We start from the raw sequence: 24387 nt of genomic DNA on the forward strand, positions 1-24387 counted from the left end.
TGAGAAGAGGATACAGAAAACAAAGATCGTCAGGAAGAGCAAATGAGCAGACGGACAGCACAAACACATGCGGGAAGTGTGGAGGGACACACCCGCCCCGCCAATGTCCTGCCTTCGGGACCACATGCCACAAATGCAACAAGAGAAACCATTGGTCCAAAGTGTGTGGCGCACCACAGCATGGGACAGTCACAGCAAGGGACGTCAGTCAACTTGAGAGCGAGGTAGATTCTTTATTTGTAGGCTCAGTGTTCTGTGTTAGGGTAGATAAGATCACGCAGCAGACAGACAACGCGTGGTACACCACAGTCAACCTCAGAGACACCCCGGTCAGATTCAAGCTGGACACGGGGGCGGAGGCGAACGTGCTTCCAATGTGCATTTTCGAGGAGATACCGGGGCCCCCACGACTAAAGCCTACACAGACACTTCTCATTGCCTATGGAGGAGCACGCCTGAAACCGAAAGGAACAGTGACATTCACGTGTGAGACACCCAATAGAGCAAGAGCAAATCTAATTTTTTTTGTGACTGCACAGTCCACCACGCCCATCCTGGGCAGAGAAGCGTGCGAGACACTGCAGCTCGTGAGGAGAATAGAGACGCTTGCAGTCAAGGCACCAGCTACAAAAGAGGAGCTGGTGGAGCGGTACGCATCTGTCTTCAGTGGCCTGGGTGAGTTCCCCGGTGTGCACCACATACACACAGACCCAAGTGTGGCCCCAGTCGTCCACGGATGCAGAAAGATCCCAGTCAGTGTCGTGGACAGACTGAAAACAACCCTGAAAGAGCTTGTAAAAAAGGACGTCATAGCACCTGTGACAGACCCGACCGAGTGGGTGAATAGCCTCGTCATCACTGAGAAAAAGAACGGATCACTGAGGGTGTGTTTGGATCCTCGTGATCTGAATGAGGCAATCAAGAGGCAGCACTACTCGATACCAACCCCGGAGGAAGTCCAGAGCAAGCTCTCTGGGAAGTCAATATTCACGATCCTGGACGAGAAGGACGGATATTGGCAGGTGAGACTTGACGAGCCATCATCTATGCTGTGCACATTCAGTACGCCGTGGGGAAGATTCCGCTTTAAGAGACTTCCTTTTGGCATCAAGTCCGCCAGCGAAGTTTTTCAGCAGAAAAACTGTGAGGCTTTTGGAGACATCGAAGGAGTCCATATCATCGCAGACGATATGATAATCGCCGCCGCCACAGAAGAGGAACATGATGGCATCCTTCACAAGGTCATGGAGAGGGCACAGAGAGCCAACGTCAAGTTCAACAAGGAAAAAATCCAGTACAAAATCAACACCGTCAGATACATGGGCCACGTCATTACACCAGAGGGAGTGAAACCGGATGACACAAAGGTGACGGCCATCAACAACATGCCGCCACCAGAGGACAAGACAGGGCTGCAGAGGCTGTTGGGGATGACGAGGTATTTGGCTCAGTATATCCCTGATGAAGCTTCAGTGACTGCCCCGCTCAGACAGCTGCTGAGGAGAGATGCAGCTTGGCAGTGGAACCATGAACATGATGATGCTTTAATCAAGCTGAAGTCAGCCCTCACCAACGCCCCTGTGCTGAAGTTCTATGACCAAGCCATGCCTCTCACCATACAGGCTGACGCGTCGAAAGATGGACTGGGAGCTTGTCTTCTCCAGGAGGGGAGACCGCTGTGCTATGCCTCACGAGCTCTCACAGAAGCTGAGAGAAACTACGCCCAAATAGAGAAGGAGTTGCTGGCGATAGTGTTCGCAGCCAAACGCTTCCACCAGTATGTTTACGGCAACACTGTTACAGTCCAATCTGATCACAAGCCACTTGAAGTGATTTTTAAGAAACACCTGAGCAAAGCCCCAGCAAGACTACAGCGCATGTTGCTCCAGCTTCAACGGTATGATTTGAAAATAACATACACGCCAGGAAAAGACATGCACGTCGCCGACACCCTTTCCCGCGCGTTTGTCACCGAACAGGCCGACAGTGGAAAAGAGGACCTCTTCGAGGAGAGAGTGATCCACACGATGGAGGCTACTGCTGCCATGAGCTCAGACATGCTCAAGATGCTCAAAGAAGCCACAGCAGCTGACGAGACACTACAGGCAGTGGCTGAGAGACACCGCAGCGGCTGGCCCCAAAGACGACGTAGTGTGCCCGCCAGTCTCTACCAATACTGGCCTCAGCGGCACATTATCCACATCAGGGACGGACTACTGATGACCGGCGACAGAATTGTGATTCCTCAAGCCGCCAGACAGGTGATACTAGAGAGACTACACCTCGCACATCAAGGTATCCAGAGGACAAAGGCACAGGCCCGACAAGTCGTGTACTGGCCGGGAATGACTCGTGACATCGACAACGCAGTGGAGAGATGCTCTCCGTGTCAACAACTCCAACCACAGAACCAGAGAGAGCCCCTCATGTCACATGATATCCCTGAGATACCATGGCTAAAGGTCGGGGCTGACATCTTTGAGCTCCAGGGCCAGTCATACCTTGTCGTGGTGGACTATCTGTCCAAGTACCCAGAGGTGCTCCATCTACCTGACAAGACCGCTCACACAGTCATCCGCAAGATGAAAGCAGTCTACGCGAGGCACGGGATCCCAAAAGAGCTGGTAAGCGACCTTGTTCCTTTTGCAAGTGCAGAGATGAGGGAGTTTGCAGCATCCTGGGGAATACAGCTCATTCACTCCAGCCCTGCATATCCTCAATCCAACGGTCTGGCAGAGAGGATGGTGAAGACGGTCAAACATGCACTCAAGAAAGCTTTGCAGACCAACATAGACCCCCATCTAGCCCTGCTAGCATTGAGAAACACTCCAATAACAGGCACAGATGTTTCCCCAGCTCAGGTGCTTATGGGAAGAGTACTACGAAGCACGCTGCCCTGCTCTACAGCTGTTCTACAGCCAGCTACCCCGAGAGGAGTTCATGCCAGGCTGAAAGATCTCCAAACCAGACAGGAGCACTACTACAACCGCAACTCACAGCCCTTACCTGAGTTTGCTCCTGGTGCAACGGTTCACATGGAAACGAGACGTGGATGGATGCCAGCCAGAGTCCTAAACCAACGAGAAGAGCCACGGTCATACAACGTGAGAAGCCCGTCTGGTGTTGTCTTCAGAAGGAACAGACGTTATCTCAGGCGTATTCATCCAAGTCTGCATCAAGAGAGAGATCCTGAGCCACTGGAGCAGCCTGCACCTGTGAGCCCGCTGGGAGGACCCCCAGAGTCACCGGATCATCCAGCTCAGCACCCGTCCTCCTGTGAGGGCGAGAGCTCCACTCCTACCTGCCGCACCAGAAGTGGCAGAGCTGTGGCGCTTCCGGCAAGGTATCAAGACTTTGAGATGGGCCAACGCTGAAGGTTGTGCTCCACCAGGGTTAAGTACTGGTGACCTCTGACCCTTAGTTTAGTTAGTTACTAGATGATAGTTGGACACATTTAGAAAGTGTGGTATGTTTACAAGTTTGATTTTACTCCAAGTGAAAGTTCACAAGTTACTTGACAAGTTATAGTCAGGTCTGCACTGTTATTGTTTAGATCATACACATTAGTAGTGAGTACAGTGAGTACAGTTCTTAAAGAAGATCAATCCATCGACTGAAGCCATAAGGCCCAGTGACACTTATTGTCTGTTTCATCTTTTCAGAGACTAATTTTCAGTTGACCCAAGAGAGACTTTTAATGCTTAAAAAGGGGGGATGTAGTATATTGCTATGTTTAGCATAGATCTGGGATTGATTGCTATTGCCTCCGTAGCATTACATCTTGACAATGTTATCATCGATTGACTAGTGTGGTCTAGTTGTGGTTGGAATGGTGAATAAAGACGCACGCTGAACGTTGCTCCAGAGACCAGAGTCATTATTATTATAAAGTGTATCTTGTAAGTCAGAGAGAACAACAAGACACAACAGGACCTGTCTCTGGCTCTTGAAGCACTCACTAGTGACTACTACGGACCTCTTCAGACTGTTCATGTCAAGATGTCTTACAAGACTGCATTGTTGCTTGTCCTCGCTACAGACAACCGTGTGAGTGACCTCCGTATCAGTCCGTCCCACATGTACCCAGTTTGCCTGTGTCGTGGATTATTAATGAGACTCAAGATAGGAACTTGCTTTAAATCTAGGTATAATATTTATTAAAGAAAATGATCTTTTACAGCTCGAGCGGACAGTCAACTTCTCAATGGGAAGCTTTCATGGACTGACACCAAACTCTCACATAGTACATTTGATATTATTGTCAACATAGCCATACCATTGATAACGAGTCTGCTGATGGAGTAAGTTCCCGCGGGCCCGCCCGCGAGTCCTAAACGAACTGTTTACGAACACAAGGCACAAACAGCTCTGTGTTCACAAACAGGACAGTCAGACTCACAACAATCCCACGGGAACTCACCCCATGGAAACATACTGTCACATTCTGTGTGAAAATGAATACAACATGAATACATACAATACATTATAATGTTAAAACATGTATAAGATGAAAAAATCCATTACACCTGGCACTAAGCTTAGGTTGTGACCCTACCAAGTTTGTTCCCAAAGTCATCTCCATGGTGACTGCAGCCATTCCCCATCCTTCTTTTCATTCCCCACCCTTCTTCACGCCGAGGCTCCTCTTCTGTCCGGTATGCACTGCTGCGCGTTTACATGGCCAGGAAGGTGATGCTCAAGGTCTGTGATTAGTTGTATGTGGTATATAACCTAGGTTCTCTGAAGTATATGAGGGAGACCCCTCACCTCATTGCCCCTCTCATGCTAAGCATGTGAAGAGCTGGTTGCAGAATATTATAATTAATAATGACTTATATAGGGCATTTCTAGACACTCAAAGACGCTTTACAAACTGAAAAGATCAAGTAAAATATATGAGCGTGCTATGCATGAGCATTTATAAGCTGGGCACTAGGCAGGGCTATGTATGTGTTTCAGCAGGACTGTCTGGTTAAATACATGATACATGAAACATACTTTCAAAAATACTTTCAAGAGGTATATTGGTTTGAAAATAATAGAATATTCAATTAATTTGTACCCTTTTCTAAAATTAAATAAAAATATACATTCAATAAGTATATTTGATAAGTAACTAACTATCAAAAACTAACGATAAGAAATTAAATTCAAGTATACTTTGGCAACGATAATTACAAATGAGAGGAAATTAAATTCAAGTAGACTTTATAAGGCATATAAGGTATATTTGATTACAATGAATATGACATTCATCTCAAGTATACTTTTTGTCAGTACATTTAAATACAAATGAGAGGAAATAGTTCCAAGTGCAATTGCAATAACAAAACATAGTTGATTACAGTTAATTAATCTCAAGTATACTTTTTGGAAGTATACAGTAAAATACAATTAATCAGTATACTGTTTCATTGAACCCTGTGAAGTGCCTGTCTGCTCTGTGCTGAGTTGGTCAGGAAGGTGTTCTGTCTCTTCTGAAGACTTCCATTTTACACAGATGATGCATTTACACAAGAGTATTTGAAAAATGTCATGTGTGTCTCTGAGCAGATCTCTGCATTAATAGAGCACAAACACAATATTGTGTCTATGGATGTGTGTGTGTGTGTGTGTGTGTGTGTGTGTGTGTGTGTGTGTGTGTGTGTGTGTGTGTGTGTGTGTGTGTGTGTGTGCATGTGTGCATGTGTAATGCATGTATCTTTTTTTTTCTTTTTGGGGGGGATTTATTCTGTGAATTCATCTGTTCTGTGTCACATATCATTTGTGTTGCTGGTTTTTAAATAGAGAGAGCTGATACACAATTATTCTCAAAACCCTGACAGATAAACAGGTAGTTTGATGGAAGCATTGATACGCAGACCAAATAAACTCACAGAAATCTGCCATCAAATTGAGATGTCCGTCTCTGTGAAAATGGTAATTTAATTATATATATATATATATTATATAATTACTGTATGTAGCAGTATGTCTTCTGTGCTTATCCACAGGATTTCCACTGTTTCTGTAATGATGTAAAATATGGGGTTTGAACTTGTTTTAGAGAGGTACCTAAATGAAGAAATCTGTGAGTCAGATTTCTCTAATGAGCTGCAATGTCCTTGAACCATCTCTATGATGTCATTTTTACATCCCCTGGGGGAAACCCATAACCATGTGTTTACTTCTGATATACAGTACATGAGAGAGATGCTGATTACTATGTGACATTATAACCTCTACGTGTGTGTCAGTGTGTGTATAGTGCTGTTTGAAATCTTGAACCCTACAGGAATAGTCAATATTTTTGTATAAAATGTTAAAATGAACTCAAGTCCATTAAGTCTAAAGTCCAATTCATGAAGACATTCCAAATAAAGGACATAAACAAATAATATTACATATTTTCATTGTTTATTTAATGAAAATATTTAATGTGTGCAAAAATATGTGAACCTCTTCAGTCAATAGCGTGTGGCACCTCCATTAGCAGCTATAACCTGAAGTAAATGCCTTGTGTAGCCACTAATCAGTCTCTGACTGTGTTTTGAGGGATTTTTGCCCACTCCTCCTTACAGAACCCCAGCAATTGAGTGAGGTTTGAGGGGTGTCTGGCATGAACTGCCCACTTCAGGTCCTGCCACAGCATCTCAATTGGATTTAGGTCAGAACTTTCACTTGGCCAATCCGAAACACAATGTTCAGCCCAGCTTTGCTTCTTGACTGCTTGAAGTTCTGTCCAAGAATCTCCTGCATATTACTTCAGAATTCATGGTTCCCTTAATGATGTGAAGTAGTCCAGTTCCAGAGGAGGAAAATCAGTCCCAGATCATGACATTCCCACTAACCATGCTTGACTGTTTGGGATGAGGTTATTTTGGTGGTAGCAGTGTTGGTGGTTTTGATTGTGACTAAAAAGGTCCATTTTAGACTCATCTGTCCAGAGAACAGACTTCCAGAAACCTTCAGGCTTGTCCAGGTGGTCTCTGGCAATTTGGTTCTTTTTCAACAGCAGAGGCTTCTTCCTAGCAACCCACCCAGTGTTCTTCATATTGTTGAAGCAGTTTCAAAATATCATCAGGGGACAGGGGGGAAAGACCTAATAAGCCAAAGAACGGGTGTAGTGCAGTGGGTTTGGGAGGGGTGGTAGCAGTGTAAGCATGAGGTGGAGAGACGGAACTGCTAATGTCATCAAACTTATTTTCGAAGTATGGGACAATGTCAGCCACAGACAGGGAGGAGAGAGGAGGGAGGAGGGTTGAGGAGTGTGGAAAATGTGGAGAACCTTGGGTTAGAGGCAGAGGATTGGATTTTGGAATTGTAGTAGGAAGCTTTAGCAGCAGATGCAGATGAGGTGAAGTTGAGGAGGAGAGAGAGGTAAGGGTTTAGGTCATAGGTTGGCAAGATTATTTTGAGAATATATATTGTTTTTTTTACAATATCGGACTGACAGTCCCACATATAGGCTATAATGTCCAAATAGAGAATCTACCCTCTTAAGACAATAAGACAAGACAATACAATAAGAATGCTTGTACTTTTATCCATATTGAGAGTGAATGACACAGGCACAGACAATCAGGCAGCGGGGTGCACCGAAGCGCACTGACGCTGAACCCCTCATAGTGAATCAATAAGTAGGTGGACAACGCATGGTGCTGAAATAGCCAACATGCGGTGTATGGTATGAAAATAATAACACCAGCTCAGTAAATCATTCAAACCTAATGAATGAATGAATGAATGGTCTTTATTGTCATTAATACAGTACAGGTACCATACAACGACATTTAGGAGGGGGGGCTCCCCTGGTGCTAGGTAAAAAATACTAAAAACAAGAAGGGAAAAGAGCTGGTTTACATAAATAAAGGCTATATACACTATCCACTATACTATACTACTATACTATACAAATAAAACACTGGGCTGTACTCTATGCTATGCTATAAATATCCTAACATTTCCTATCTCTGAACCTTCTGTACACGAGGGTTGTCATATTGCACATAGTATTATTGCACATTCATTTAAAGTGTCGTAGTTTGCAGGTTTGAAATGTTCACAGTTGTATTTCAGTATTGCACTTGATTACAATCTAATAGCTGCCATCAAATTAAACATGATAATGTTTACTTATATGTGACTGTGACTGCACCACACGTGAACAGTAACAAAGCAAATTCAATCAAATAAATAAAAAATCAGCATAAAAAAAACAGAATCCGCTTGATCATGGAGGGCGAGGTATGGCGGTGCATAGGCCTATGCTCCTGAAACGACAGAGCAAACACGCTACATTAGGGATAATAATTACAATGAGCCATTCATTAAAAATACAATTAGGCTATTAAATAGCTCTAGTCTCTCTGGATTAAAACCAAATTAGAAAAAATGTACTCCACTACATATTGGATCATAGTGAGATGATAACAGAATGAGAACTAAAGATTGCAAATGTAACCCAGGTTCTCTAAAGGAGATGAGAGACCCCTCATCTCATTGACACTCTTGCTCTCAGCTTTTGAAGAATGGTTCACTGGTTGAAATGGGGCGCTGAAAGCATTCCTTTGTTGGGACCGATGCTATGCAAGGATATCTCTTGACAGCCTCACCGGCGAATACCAGCCATTATTGAATAGTGGCCTTCAGCAAAATGTATACAAGAGTGTGTGTCCCATAGTGAGGGGTCTCCCTCATCTCCTTCAGATAGCCTAGCCTTTAGTTCCTTCACAATGACCAAACCGTCGAGGATTGTGTCAAGACCTACGTAGCCTGAAAGCCAGTGACGAATGCTACTCAGTCTCAAGCACCACATTAAATGACTCCGCTCCCAGCTGCCCCCTGGATTGAAGTGAGTATCGACTGTTGCTCCCTGCCGAGTGGGGAGCATTTGCGAGTGGTGATGGATGACTATTCAAAATGTCTTACTGTCAAAAAAAAAAAAGTCTGCTAAAGCAGTAATCCTGAAACTGGATAAGGATTGAGATCACCTCATGCAAGCCAAAGATGTCTCTCACCATCCTTCCCTGTGTATTTAGTCTGTATGGTCTCTGTGCCAGTTTGTCCTTTGTGCCAATTCCTAGTGTTGTTATAATTCCCGTTTGCTGATCTCTGCTAGTTTCCCTGACTCTGCCTGTTGCCTTCTACTTTTCGGATTAGTGTTAATTAACAGTTTTTAAGTTTGCATTATTACAGACACAAGGCCTAATAATGTCTTGTGTCAACAACAACAACAACAACAACAACAACAACAACAACAACAACAACACATGTTCTTCAGCTCAAAGGTACTTTTTAATGAGGGAATAATGTATAGTATATTGTTCCCAAAATGCGCAACTTGTCTTTATAATAATGTTACAGTAGGTCAGGGTTTAAAAGGTTCATGGTTGAGCGATGGTAACACGGCAGTGCCGCCCCACCAACACATTTCGTTTTTGACGTTTTATTTTCAGTATTTCACCCAGGCAAAACAACCATCAGGGGCATGGTTGAGCATTCTAATGGATTGGGGATGTGTTGTTAACCAGTAAATCATATCTTCACTTGCTCTATGTGTGAGCTAATATTCATTTTAATGTAATATTAATTATTGAAATGTATTATGTTTACCATGGCATTGTCACAAAGTGGAAAAGCAAAAAAATACAGTTTTAATTCAAGATTATTTCGGTGCTGTATAGCCCAGGGTTGATCCAATAAGTAAATCATATGGCCAGCCCTCTCAAATATAAACTCCTCAAAAAAAGTTTGGAAACGTTATTTCAGTCGATTCTTCCTCCCCTTTAATAATACCAATTGGTATTGTATTTTATATCATTGGAAAGCCTGATTAGTCACCTTTACAACGAGGTACAACTTGTAAGGATCATGCATTCGAGGAATGAGTAACAAAGCAATATTCTTCTGTTGGTATTCACTCTCGTTTTGAGCTGAGTGCTGGCAGGTGTATGTCAGTCACAGGCACCTGAATGGCACCTAATTGACAGGAATGATATTCTGGGGCCAGTGGCCATCCCATATCTCCAGAATCTGGGACCTAACTCCATCCTCCAGAATGACAACGCTCGCCCCCACAGAGCCAGGATCATCACAGAGCACCTCCAGTATTTGGGAGTGGAGAGGATGGAATGGCCTGCCGGGAGTCCAGACCTCAACCCAATTGAAGACTTGTGGGATCAGCTTGGGCGTGCTGTACGTGCCAGAGTGACCAACACAACCATGTTGGCTGACTTGCGGCAAATCCTGGTTGAGGAATGGGATGCCGTCCCACAGCAGTGTGTGACCAGGCTGGTGACAAGCTGTTGTGACTGCGTATGGATCTTCCACACGCTGCTGAGGTCCCTGACAGTGTAAAATTAATAAAGTGTAAAAATGCCCAACATGTGTTGTTTTTCCCTTATTACTGTGGGAGAGTGCAATCATCCAATCCACCAAGCAACTCAAAACGAGAGTGAAATATTTTTGGGCCGCTACCCACACGTTTAGCTGTGTTGCTCATTCCACGAATGCATGACCCTTACAAATTGTACCTCGTTGTAAAGGTGACTAATCAGGCTTTCTAACTATATAAAACACAATACCAATTGGTATTATTAAAGGGGAGGAATAATCAACCAAAATAACGTTTCCGAACCTTTTTTTGAGGGGTTTAGATATAAATTATGATTTAATGCATAATCAGTATGGTCATTGTGGACACGTTTTGATGTCAAGTCTTCTTCAGCACAGAAGAAGAAATGTTCATAAATGTTCATCTTCAGGTGAAAAAAGTGCAAAAGAAATGTGCAATAATTGTATTCTAAGTGCCTATTTATGCATTTATATATTTTTACAGTATTATAACGCCACTGACCTCATGTCTTTTAGCTTGCTTTTATAGTTGTTATTATTTTCTTAAGATTGTTGTCTTTATTCGCACTTATGACACCACGGACCTCATTGTCTCTTAGCTTGTTTTATAGCATTTTCGCTTTTTAATTTGTCTAGTGTGTAATATTTGTTGTTTTTCTGTTTTTGCACCTTCAGAAGAACCACTACAATTTAATTGTATAGGCAACTGTACAAGGGCAATACAGTCTATTCTATTCTATTCTATTCTATTCTATTCTATTCTACTCTATTCTACTCTATTCTATTCTATTCCAATGCCGCAGCTGACAGATCGTCTGATTGGCTTATTAGGCCTATTTGGAAACCACACAATGTATTTGCTAAACATAATAATAATAATAATAATAATAATAATAATCATAATAATAATAATAATAATTATTATTATTATTATTATTATCATAGCTTGTGCCACATGAAGATGGAATAATGGCCTTGAAATATTATCTGGACCTTAGAGGAACCAGTACCCCCAACATCCTTACTATTGGAGTCATATCAGAAGAAGTGTTAAAAGTTTCAGCATGGATGTTGTTCACTATTCGTGCAAATTATGCAAACCTTTTTATGGGCACATTTTAACATGATTTTGTTTTGAATAACAATCCTTTTTTGCCATTGATAGGAAATTATTATTATGATTTATTGATGACATATTTTAATGGCTTGGCACCATTACAGAGTTGAAACAACTCAAGGATTATTTTGAATTAAATTGACTTGACAATGATTGGCTCATAATTGGTTCATGATTGGGAGAAGATGTTGTTCCTGTATGTTCTGGTCACCAAAGCAAGAGACATACAGACAACCATTAACAGAAAAAAGGCTTGAACTTAAACATACAATTCTACATTATAGCTAGCACTTAAGAAGAATATTGGAGCCCAGCCAACAGTGTGTTGCAGTAGTCAAGGACATCACAACTGTCTGGACCAATAGGTGTGCTTCTTAGAGGTATTCTTCTGTTGGTAGGAGTAGAGGTATTCTTCTGATGTGGTAGAGGAAGAATTTACGTGAAGAGCATGCTCTCACTGTGATGTTCGCCGCATAGGATGGTTGTCAATGATCACCCCAAGATGCTTGGCTGTCAGGGAGGAGGCCACAGTAGAGTTCCTTAGTTTGGCCTTCCTCTTAGGCCTTCCTCGATGGACTCCACAGATTGACTCCTTCGTTTTTGTGTCAGGAGGCTGTTGCAAAGGCTGTCGCCCTTTGATAGTCAGGATAGAAGTGTAGAAGTGCAGATTAATTGATGATGCCTTAGCAGTGTTGCAGCCCCCCCACCAATGATCAGTTAACGAGCTGACAGACTTCACCACTCAGTCCAAATGTATTTACTTCTAGTCAAAGCTGAGGAGTGATTTAAATACCCTGCAGAGAAGTTTCATCCCCTCTTACTGGAGATTGACAGCAATTGGTTTCAAGTAGATTGTTTTCAACAGAAACTAGGTCCCAGGGCTTCAGGCAGGATAGCTACGAGCAACACATTGAGTTAAACAAGATTAAATGAACTTACTCAGTCTGGAGACTCACATCATCAATCAGTTCAAATATACTTAGCTCTAGTCAAAGCTGAGTAGGAACTTAAGTACCTTGCAGAGAAGGTCCAGCCTCTCCCAATATCGATTGACAACAGTTGGTTTCAAGCAGTTACGTATCATAGTTGACTACAAATATGAAACACATTCAGGTAGTTGTCATATCACTGATGTAGCCTTTGACAGGTATTGATATGTGTAAATATACTGTCAATGTGTATATAAATTAGTGAGCTAAGGTAGAGGGACTCAATCCAACTGGAACAGAAAGCCTTACTCCTTGCATGAATCAAAAAAAAAAGGGGGAAAAAGTGCTTTTTTGCTCACATTCCTTAATGTTATTCTGTAATCAATAATCATAATCAAAGCTGACTCGTGCTCATTCATTTCAAATGACACTAAAACATGTCCCCAGCTTCTCCGCACTGTGTCTAACTGCCTGGATGGCAGGGCATGGACACATGGTGCCTCTAACTGCCTGGATGGCAGGGCATGGACACATGGTGCCTTGCGTCTGACTAGAATCGCATAATAGTATTTATCTACAGTATACCTTTAGTTGATCTTTATATCTCAACTATGTTTACTCAGCACAGTCTTGTGAACTCTACAAGCAGTGTCTGTACGCAGATGATTCAACACTTTGCATGTCGGCACCAACAGTTAAGGAAATCACCTCAGCCCTCAACAAAGAGCTGCGGATAGTATTTAACTGGATCACTGAAAATAAACTTGTCCTGAACAAATATCTAAGAGCATTGTATTTGGATCGAAGCAATCATTAAGCAATAAACCACAGCTGAATTTGGCAATGAACAATGCTGCTATTGAGCACGTACAGGAAACAAAGCTTGTGCAAACGATGGGAAGAAACATCATCTGTAGTCAAGAGGTGCTCATCTAACCAAACATGTCCTAAAGACCTCTGTATTATCCCAATTAGATGACTTCCCGGTGGTCTGGTCAGGCACTATTAAAACTACAATTTACAACAGGTTCAGAACAGGGCCGCTCGGCTTGCCCTGCAGTGCACAATGAGAGCAAACGTAAACGTCATGCATGGCCGACTCTTCTGGATCAAAGTTGATGAGAGATTAAAAGCAGCACTTTGTAAAACATATTAATGTTCTGAAAACTCCTGTCTGTTTGTATAAGCAAGATACACTTAGCTCTGATCAGTGTTGCCACAGTTACTTTGAAAAGGTATTCTGATTACTGATTACTGATTACTCCTTTAAAAAGTAATCTAGTTACTTTACTGATTACTTGATTTTAAAAGTAACTAAGTTAGATTACTAGTTACTTTTTTAGTTACTATTGGCAGCTGCCTAGGCACCCGACCCCCCCCCCCCCCCCCCCGCGACATAAAAATGAAAACTGGTTTTGCCAAAACTCACTTTATTTTAACAGTAACTTAAATTACATAATTAAACTTTAAACAATAACTTAAAACAACAAAATAAAGAGTCTTTCTTTGCCTCACCCAACATAAATACTTGTTTTTAAACAATAAAATAAATATAATCTTTATTTAACAGTAACTAGCAAGGAGTGGTTTCACAAAACCTAAAACCTACCCTGACCATTCAGATATGATCCTAATATAATCCTAATCCTAAACTGGGTGAGTCTGAGTTTATCAATGATCAACATTTATGTTCTTGTCATCCTTTGCTGACACAAACTCAAAATAATCCTTATATTTCCAGCTATTTAACGCATATCTCTGTTCTCGCTCCATTGTGTAGGCTACGCTTCTGTTTACACTATGCAATCAGCGTGGTGATACACGTGAGCGCAGTGGTGTAGTCTACGTGATATGCAGGACTGTATACCCACTAGGAAAGGCCAAGGATTTCCGTATACCCACTTAAAAATGTGCGAGGATACGTAACAGCGTTTTGTGACAGAACTTTCACACTTTCATTCATAAAATTCACCCCGTCTGTGTTACGAAGCACTTGACTTTTGGACCATTGGGACTGACTATAGCGTCCTATTCATAGCTTTCAGTCACGTGGTTTCTTCCCTAGCAACCACCAACCTGACGGGCAAAAAGTATCATAGCAACATCGCGAGTGGACGCAAATGGTTAATAAAATACAAAGGTTCCATCTCACAAAACATAATGGAATGTAAAAACGTTGACGCTCAATATCTCTGAACTACCCTAAACGGAGATAGAACCTTATCATTCTAAACGGAGATAGAACCTTCTCATTCTAACGGAGATAGAACCTTCTCATTCTAAACGGAGATAGAACCTTATCATTCTAAACTCACGAGTTATCTTCAGTTGATGGATTTGACTTAGGGGGCATTCATTTGAAGTAACGTAATGAACATACAAGTAACAACAACAGGTTAATGCAGCCAGCCAGCCAAGCAAAGACCATGACTATGCCCAGTTTAAGCATGGCGAAAAAGCAGCGTGCGTCTGGGTCGCTATGTATCGTGAGCTTAGAATGATAAGGTTCTATCTCCGTTTAGAATGATACGGTTCTATCTCCGTTTAGAATGATAAGGTTCTATCTCCGTTTAGAATGATAGGTTCTATCTCCGTTTAGAGCTGGTTAATTACACACAACACAACGCCACCACCAAACAGGTGGCTGACTCCTGCTAAACAATAGCCCATATCCTGATAACAAAAAGACATTTAAAAAAGAAAAAAAGACGGGAAAAAAACACTTGAGTAAAACGCATAGACGTTGAATAAGTGTAAGCTTCGATGTCGATAATAATAATATAATAATAACATTTATTTGTACACGTCGCAGCTAACAGGCACTTGGAATAATGTGTAGGCATGCATATTCAAGTGAAATGTTATTGACTCAAACCCTTACACGATGGTCAACATAAATGAGAACAGACTAATTAATCATTGGTTCGAGTAGTGCAATGTATTTGTAATCTCACATTGCACACACATCTAATACTGAATGCATAATTAGCTACAACAAAAACAGAGAGACAACATCGAATGACAATCCATACATTAATTGTGTCAATAATCATTTAAACCAGTTTAATATCAACCAGTCAGTCATGTTCAATCATATTTTCGTTTCATTGATTTAAAGTACTCCTTGCTTGGGCTTGATGAGTCCTGACACGTGAGGGTGCGACACAGTTTTTCAACCATCACGATAAACCACCACCACCATCACATTAGAACATATTTATTGTTTTGTTTGATACACGTTTTGGTTTGATACAAGTTATTTTGTTTGATAACTTTGCTTTTGAATTCCGATCGGGGATAGGCCCGACCCAGAAGTGACACACATACAAACAAACATTTACATACGCGTACATACCACACCGCGGCAACATAATATATTATATTACTTTCGTTTTTGATAATTTGACAGACATGATAGCCATCACATTAAGTTGAAAAACTCTCGCAAGTTGAGGAACTCGCGCAAATTGGAAACACTGGGAAACGTTCGCCAAGTTGGACATACCTTACATGTTGTGTTTGAGACGAAGCAAGACTGCTCATTTGGAAGGACATTGGATGCGTATGTATAGTCACTCATTAGTTACGTCCACAAGAGCACATACCACAACACAACACACATCTCACACTTATCATGGCCAAGCATGAATCTCTGGTGAGTCTCTGCCTATCTCCTCGCCGGTTTGTACACCCGATTGCACAGCAACTATCTGGCATGATTGTTTTCTAACCAATGCTACTGTGTTTCCTGGTGCTCTGCAACTTCACGGGCAGTGCCTTTTGCCCGTCAGGTGGGCGTTTCCACTATGCTGTGACGTCACATGAAAGCTATGAATACCATCAACGGGGGGAAATGCGACATGAAATATGTCAAAATGCAGCACTATCATGCACAGATCAGCCTTATAACATGCAATGTTAGATATATAACGTTAGACAAGGAGCGCAGATTTATTTTTATGGCGTTCCGAAATGAACGATATGAGGCTGGGAGGGAAAAATCACAGTATACCCACTAGAAAAAACTAGACTACACCACTGCGTGAGCGATTCTGCTGCAATCTCGCGATAGTCGAGAGCCGTTTTTTGCGGGCATGGCCTTCCATAGTAACCTCGTGTTGAAAACGTGAGCACTGACGTCACTCCCCAAGACGCGAGAAATGTTTGTTTACTATCGAACATTACAAAGAAATACTGCATTTAGCCTAAGTTATGAGGTAGTAACGCAATAGTAACGCACAGCCACTTGAATAAGTAACTTTAATCCGATTACTGATTTGGAAATAGTATCGCGTTAGAATACTCCTTACTGGAAAAAGTATTCAGATTAGAGTAACGCGTATTCAGATTAGAGTATTCAAAAGTATTCAGATTAGAGTTACTTAGTAACGCGTTACCGGCATCACTGGCTCTGATACAGCACACACACATACCCCACCAGACATGCCACCAGTGGTAACTACACAATTCCATAAACCAAAACAAATTAAAACAATGTGCAGTGATGTATAGAGCTATGATTGAATGGAACACCCTACCAGGTCATATCAAAAAAAAAAACTGAATAAAATCATACACACTAGACTAGATGTTCTGTTCATTGTTCTGTGATGTTATGCCTTTCTTCTTTGGTATATGTTTTTATGATGATTTCTTGTGTATGTTCTGTGTGGACCTCTGGAAGTGTAGCTGACGCTTTGCATCAGCTAATGGGGTTCCTAATAAATCAAATCAAACATTACTAGGTATTGGTTTTCGTTGCAGAAATTGTGCTTTCGATCACATTTGTATTTCACTCAAACTCGCTAGGTCTGCGAGAGTGAGTGGTACTGCGACACAGAGAAGGAGTGCCCTCTCGTCAGAGACATGATCACAGGAAACATTGACACCGTTGCAGAGGCCTGTGAGCCAAACAGCAATGCAAACTGAATGGATTATCATTGCTTATTTCTTCTCAATGTCCACTCAGCCATTGCACACACTTCTGGTCATGGTATGAACATTCACTTACCCTTTGCACTACTGCTGTTTACAAATGCTACCTTTGCACATACCATATGTTTTGCACACTGCACAAACCTGCTTTGATATAGCTACTACTTATACATCTGTACATACCATACTGTACATAGCTACCTCAACTGTACATAGTTCATAACTGGATATACCTCTAACTACCATACTTGCTATACTGTACCAATCTCTATTATGTTTTTTTTTTTAATATCATGTTTTATATCACTATTTGCACTTCTAGCTAGATGCTTAACTGCATGTTGTTGTCTGGTAATAACATTGAATCTAATCTAATCATGTCCGTTTGCACTCTTCATCTCTGTAATTCATGATTTGTTACAATAGTAGATTATGCCAATCAAACTGATAAGATAAGCTGATGAGGAAAACCATCAGAAACTATTCTCTAATTTTTATTTTAGTGAATATTTGGAGGGAATACCAATAATGTCAGCACTAGAGATGGGAATTGATAAGATGTTATTGATAACGATGCCATTATCGATTCTGCTTATTGGTCTGATTCTTTATCGATTCCCTGATCCATTCCTGATAAATGTTCTGTATAGAAAAAACATAGGCCTAAACAGGTTTTCAATGTCAAACTAGTTGTTTTATAATCTCTTGAGTAGAAGTCTTCTCCCCAAAATGGACATGGGTTGGTACAACAGATATGGTTATCATTGTTTTATCAGAAACATGGTTAAAGAAGTCAATATCTGACAATTTGATTGCAAATCATGGTTACAATATGTATAGATCTGATCGTGCTGGTAAAGGTGGTGGTGTTGCGATGTATGTTAAATCCAAATGTTGTAGCTCTCTATTAGTTTATATCCAAAGCCAGACAATTTGAATCGCTCGCTGTTAAAGTGAATATATCCATGGCTACTCACTTTACTGTTGTTGGATGTTACAGACTGTTAAAGTGAATATATCCATGGCTGCTCACTTTACTGTTGTTGGATGTTACAGACTGTCAAAGTGAATATATCCATGGCTACTCACTTTACTGTTGTTGGATGTTACAGACTGTTAAAGTGAATATATCCATGGCTGCTCACTTTACTGTTGTTGGATGTTACAGACTGTTAAAGTGAATATATCCATGGCTGCTCACTTTACTGTTGTTGGATGTTACAGACTGTTAAAGTGAATATATCCATGGCTGCTCACTTTACTGTTGTTGGATGTTACAGACTGTTAAAGTGAATATATCCATGGCTGCTCACTTTACTGTTGTTGGATGTTACAGACTGTTAAAGTGAATATATCCATGGCTGCTCACTTTACTGTTGTTGGATGTTACAGACTGTTAAAGTGAATATATCCATGGCTACTCACTTTACTGTTGTTGGATGTTACAGACTGTTAAAGTGAATATATCCATGGCTGCTCACTTTACTGTTGTTGGATGTTACAGACTGTTAAAGTGAATATATCCATGGCTGCTACTCACTTTACTGTTGTTGGATGTTACAGACTGTTAAAGTGAATATATCCATGGCTACTCACTTTACTGTTGTTGGATGTTACAGACTGTTAAAGTGAATATATCCATGGCTGCTCACTTTACTGTTGTTGGATGTTACAGACTGTTAAAGTGAATATATCCATGGCTGCTCATTTTACTGTTGTTGGATGTTACAGACTGTTCATACCTTGTTATGTTTTAAAAGACGCTTTTCTGCATGATCTGTACGATAACGACATTGGCAGAGTCAGCTTAATCCCTGATATTGAGTGCATGGGAACAATTTCATAATTATTTCATGTCAATCTACAATAAGCATGCCCCTCTAAAAAAAATCAGGATCTCTGGGAAGGACAATCCTGATCAGGGAATGGATGCAAATAAATGCACATCCAAACTAGGATATTCAAATCAGATTATTATTTAAAATCTATTTCCCGAAAACCTCAACAATCCCACTAAATTCTGGAAACAGATGAAATCATTGTCATGCTCCAATTCCACTTCAGACCTCCCTGAATGCATTTCAGTTAACTCAACTGAAATTAAGAACAAAGATGATAATGTCTCATAAAAATGTTTTTAATAATAACTGCAGCAGGGTCTCAGAGCTCTAACTCCAGTTCTGTGATGCCTCTATCCTGTCCAAACACAACCAGGGACCCTTTTGTTTTTAGACCTCTCTTTAGTGTGGAGATCTGTAAAGCTCTGAAAGCTATTGATCCAAAAAAGTCACCTGGACCCGACAACCTGGATCCTTATCTTTTAAAGCTTGCAGCTGATTGTATTGCTAAACCTGTCACTCGTATTTTTAATCAGAGCATACGGACTAAAGAAATTGAACCCCAAAATATGGAAAGCAGCCTCTGTTACCCCCCTACTGAAGTGTGGGGACCCTTCGGCCTTAGACAACTAGCAACTGAAACCATTTTTAGCCAACAATAATATGTTAAGCGAAAATCAGTCTGGCTTTAGACCAGGACATAGTGCCATAACAGCAGCCATGTTGGTAACAAACAATATTATTCATGTCCTGGACCGAAAAAACAGGACTGTTCTGCCCTATTTGTTGATCTGTCCAAGACATTTGACTCTGTTGACCATGAACTACTTCTGGGCAGACTCTGTGATGTTGGCATGGGTGACATGGCTAAACAATGGTTTAGGAACTACCTTGCAGATAGAACCCAGTGTGTATATGCAGATGGTCACAAGTCAAGCTTCAGGGAGATCTCTAAGGGAGTACCTCAAGGCTCAATTCTAGCCCCTGTCTTGTTCACTGTCTTTATAAATAACATTGGGAAGGACATGCCTACAGCTCAAGTGCATCTTTATGCAGATGACACAACAGTTTAATTCAGTTGCCTCTTCCCAGAGTGAGGCTGGAGATGAGCTCCAGACTGCCTTTAATCAGCTGCTGGCTTCACTATACAATCTAAAGTTGGTTCTCAATGCTAATAAAACCACATTTATGATATTTTCTAGAACTCGCTCCCAGATGTTAGATTCTGTTAACATTCACACCTTAGGAGGAGTCTCAATTGAAAGAGTGTCATCCTATAAGTACCTGGGTATTTGAGTGGATGACAGGCTCTCTTTTAAGGTGCACATCATGAACCTTTTTAAAGAAACTAAGGGTCAGGTTGGGTTTTTACTATCGAAATAAAGCCTGCCTCAACTTACCAGCTAGGAAAACTCTTTTTCAGGCTACATTCTTATGTGTTCTAGACTATGGGGCCATTATATACACATGCATGCTGCCTCCTCAACACTCTGCTGCCTAGATTCTGTTTATCATAGCTTTTTATGTTTCGTATCCAAGTCATTATCCCGTACGCATCACTGTGTAATTTATGACCTGGTCTCCTGGCCGTCATTAAGCCTAAGGAGACGGCATCACTGGTACACTATTATTTACAAAGCCATGGGCAAACTCCCCTCATATGTATGCAATCTCATGTCACTCACCAACAGCTGTTATGATTTTCGTTCCACTAGATGGTTGCTTTACCAGGTACCCAGGCCCTGCTTGGAACATGGCAAAGCAACTTTTTCTTATTTTGCGCCCTGGTCATGGAATAACTTCCAGAACACACTACATTTTAATAACCTTGTCTCCCTGAGAGAGTTCAAAGCTCTGTTTGGAAATTGAGTGACAGCAATCTGCAATTGCTACTCTTAAAATGTTTTTTTTTCTGCTCTTATCTCTTTTGTTTAAAACATTGATTATGTTTTGTTTTATTCGCCAATGTTGTAACTCGTACTGGTGTGCTTTCTTGGCCAGGTCTCCCTCGAAAAAGAGATTTTAATCTCAAGGGACCTCCTGGTTAAATAAACGTTAAATAAAAATAAAACACAGTGTAGAATGTCTGCCTAATAACATTTGAACACATATATAAGGATATAACTTGGAAAACAAATAAAAAAATAGACTGATAAAATGATGATGAAGATGAAAACCTTTATTGTTTAATTGAATTGAATTATAAATGTAATTCTTCTTTAGAAAAATAGCCATGTATGCCTAGTAAAATTTGAATGAATTACAATACTCTTTTTCAAAAGGGAACAAGCTTGAACCAAATATCAAATGTAACTGGCTCATAAAACAACCAATTATTGTTTAGAATTTAGAAGGTGTGGCTAAAACAAGATTATGTGAAGACTGATGTCTGTCCTATTTAGAAAAGAAGCTACAGTGCAGCCAGCAGTATCGTTATGCTGTACATAATGATAACATTTAACTATGCATTTCACTTATTGAAATATATTTTCACTTGTCTCATTAATTGGAAGAGGAACGTCATAATATAATTACCATATATACACTGAACAAAAATATAAACGCAGGAGTTGAAATCAAAAACCTAAGACTTTTACTATGTACACAAAAGGCCTATTTCCCTCAAATTGTGTTCACAAACAGGGCCGGCCTTAGGCTTTTGTGGCCCTAAGCGAGATTTTTAATGTGCCCCCTAACCCTAATTTTGGAAGTCAATATCTTTGTTTTTATAGGGCCTCTGATTTGCATAGGAGTCAATTACACACTGTGTAGATTAGGATGTCACTACCAACTCTCAAATTGTATAATTTTCTCTTGATCGTGACAAACTCCTCAGTCCCTGCCAATGACAAATATACCCATAAATTGATACAGATACCATATTCTTCACACGAGAGATGGTGCAGAAACTGGGAGCATCAACGATTTGTTTTGGGCCACTTGGTTACAGACCAATTTTGTAGAGTGACTGAGATGATGTTGTCCCATCGACTGTGCTTTTTTCTCTCCACCATTCAACTTTGTACATTTTTGTCTCCCCAGGCCTCAGGGTCACATTCCTGAGCAGTTTTGTTCCTCTCCATTTGCTCAATTTATAATGACAACCTGATCATTGATTCCTATGCAAATCAGAGACCCTATACAATTACATCACAGTGGAGAACTCTACTGTAACCCCCTCCCTGACAGCCAAGAACCTTGGAGTGATCCTGGATAACCGACTATCCTGTGCGGAGAACATTGTAGCAACGGCTCGCTCCTGCAGATTCTTCCTCTACAACATCAGAAGGATACGACCATTCCTTACCAGAGAGGCAGCGCAACTCTTGACCCAGGCACTGGTCATCTCCCGCCTGGATTACTGCAATGTACTCCTGGCTGGGCTCCCCGCTTCAGCCATTAGACCTCTGCAGCTCATCCAGAATGCTGCTGCCCGGCTGGTATTCAACCTCCCCAAATACTCGCATGTCACCCCTCTCCTTTGCACCCTGCACTGGCTCCCGATAGCAGCTCGCATCAGATTCAAGACCCTGGTGCTTGCATACCAGGCAGCTAAAGGGACAGCCCCTGCCTACCTGAAGGAAATGGTAACCCCCCAAACCCCTGCCCGCTCACTCCGCTCCTCCACCTCGGCTGGCCGACTGGCCCCACCTCCTCTACACAGCAGTCGGGCTGCCCGATCACGTCTCTTCACAACACTGGCTCCCCGCTGGTGGAATGAGCTCCCCACGGCCGTCAGAACGGCTGAGTCACTACCCATCTTCCGTCGTAGACTGAAGAACCATCTCTTCAGGTTACATCTTAACTGCTCCTCCTGAGGGTCTTCTGACCCTCACCACTACGTCTCCTAAAGACACCCGCTTTCCCCTCTACTGTGTCCCTAAGAACTTCTATTGCCCCCCTTGTACTGTTTCTCAGTTTCTCCAGAAAAAAATAAATAAAAATGTTTTAGTAGAAGGCGATAGGGAGAAGGTTTTTTCTTCTATCAGTGGCCCCAGGCCCGAGCTAGATTACTCTTCCTGCAACGAATGGTGGATTGCTGATTCACATGCTTAGTATTCAAATGTATTGATTGTAAGTCGCTTTGGAATAAGGCGTCTGCTAAATGCCAAAAATGTAAATGTAAATGTACATTAACTATTATCCTTGCATTAAGATGGACTCAATGGACCATCTAACATCAGTCCTCCACTTTAAAAACAACAACAACAAAAAACACCTCTAGTGGTTGTGGCCCTAAGCGACCGCTTAGTCTGTTTATGATTGGGCCGGCCCTCTTCACAAATGTAATAGATAATAGATTAAAGCCCAATTTATACTTCTGCGTAAAATCGACGGCGTAGCCTACGCCGTAGCTTGCGTAGGCCCACAGCCTACGCCGTAGGTTGACGCGCACCTCTCCAAAAATGTAACTACGCGGCAGTGCCTACGCAACCGTAAGCACTGTGATTGGTCTGCTTGGTACCACATGATTCCGACATGATTCCGACTCTCTCGTAGGCCAAAATCCGGAAGCCATGACAGAAATGTCATTTATTTTTTCTGTAATTACTTATTAATAAAGATTTGAAAAATTATGATAACCACCGTATTATCTTAGTTTAATGTCATTTCAATGCATCATAGAACTTTTATTTACAACAAGCATAAAAAAAATTCGCTATTATGCCGCTATGAGTACACCGTTCCAACGGAAGCGGTCAGGCACAGCCTTCCGATAAGGAGCGCGATTCACATTTACGAGATGTACAATCCTGTTTATTTAGAAATAAATGATTCGTTACAGGGAGCCCCATGACTGTTCAATGATATTTATGATAGACATATTTAATGTAAAGTTATCTATAAGAACTGTGTTTGGTCCGCTTGGTAGCGTCACATTCCGACTCTCTCGTAAATGCGGAAGTCATGACAGAAATGTCATTTACTTTTTCTGTAATGACTTATTAATAAAGATTTGAAAAATTATGATAACCATCTTATTATCATAGTTTAATGTCATTTCAATGCATTATAGACATTTTCTTTACAACAAGCATAACAAAAATAAGTTTTTTGATCGCTATTATGCCGCTATGAGTACACCGACCAACGCGACGCGGACAAACCAACGCAGAACTATAAACAGGGAGAGCCCTTGCGTAGGCTACGGTGTAGCCGCGCGTAAATTCGACGCAGATGTATAAATTGGGCTTAATAGTTCATTTTATAGATTTAACAGATATTAGCACAT

Source organism: Nansenia antarctica (genome assembly GCF_963989245.1).
Source record: "Nansenia antarctica genome assembly, chromosome: 12".
NCBI classification, from domain to species: domain Eukaryota; kingdom Metazoa; phylum Chordata; class Actinopteri; order Argentiniformes; family Microstomatidae; genus Nansenia; species Nansenia antarctica.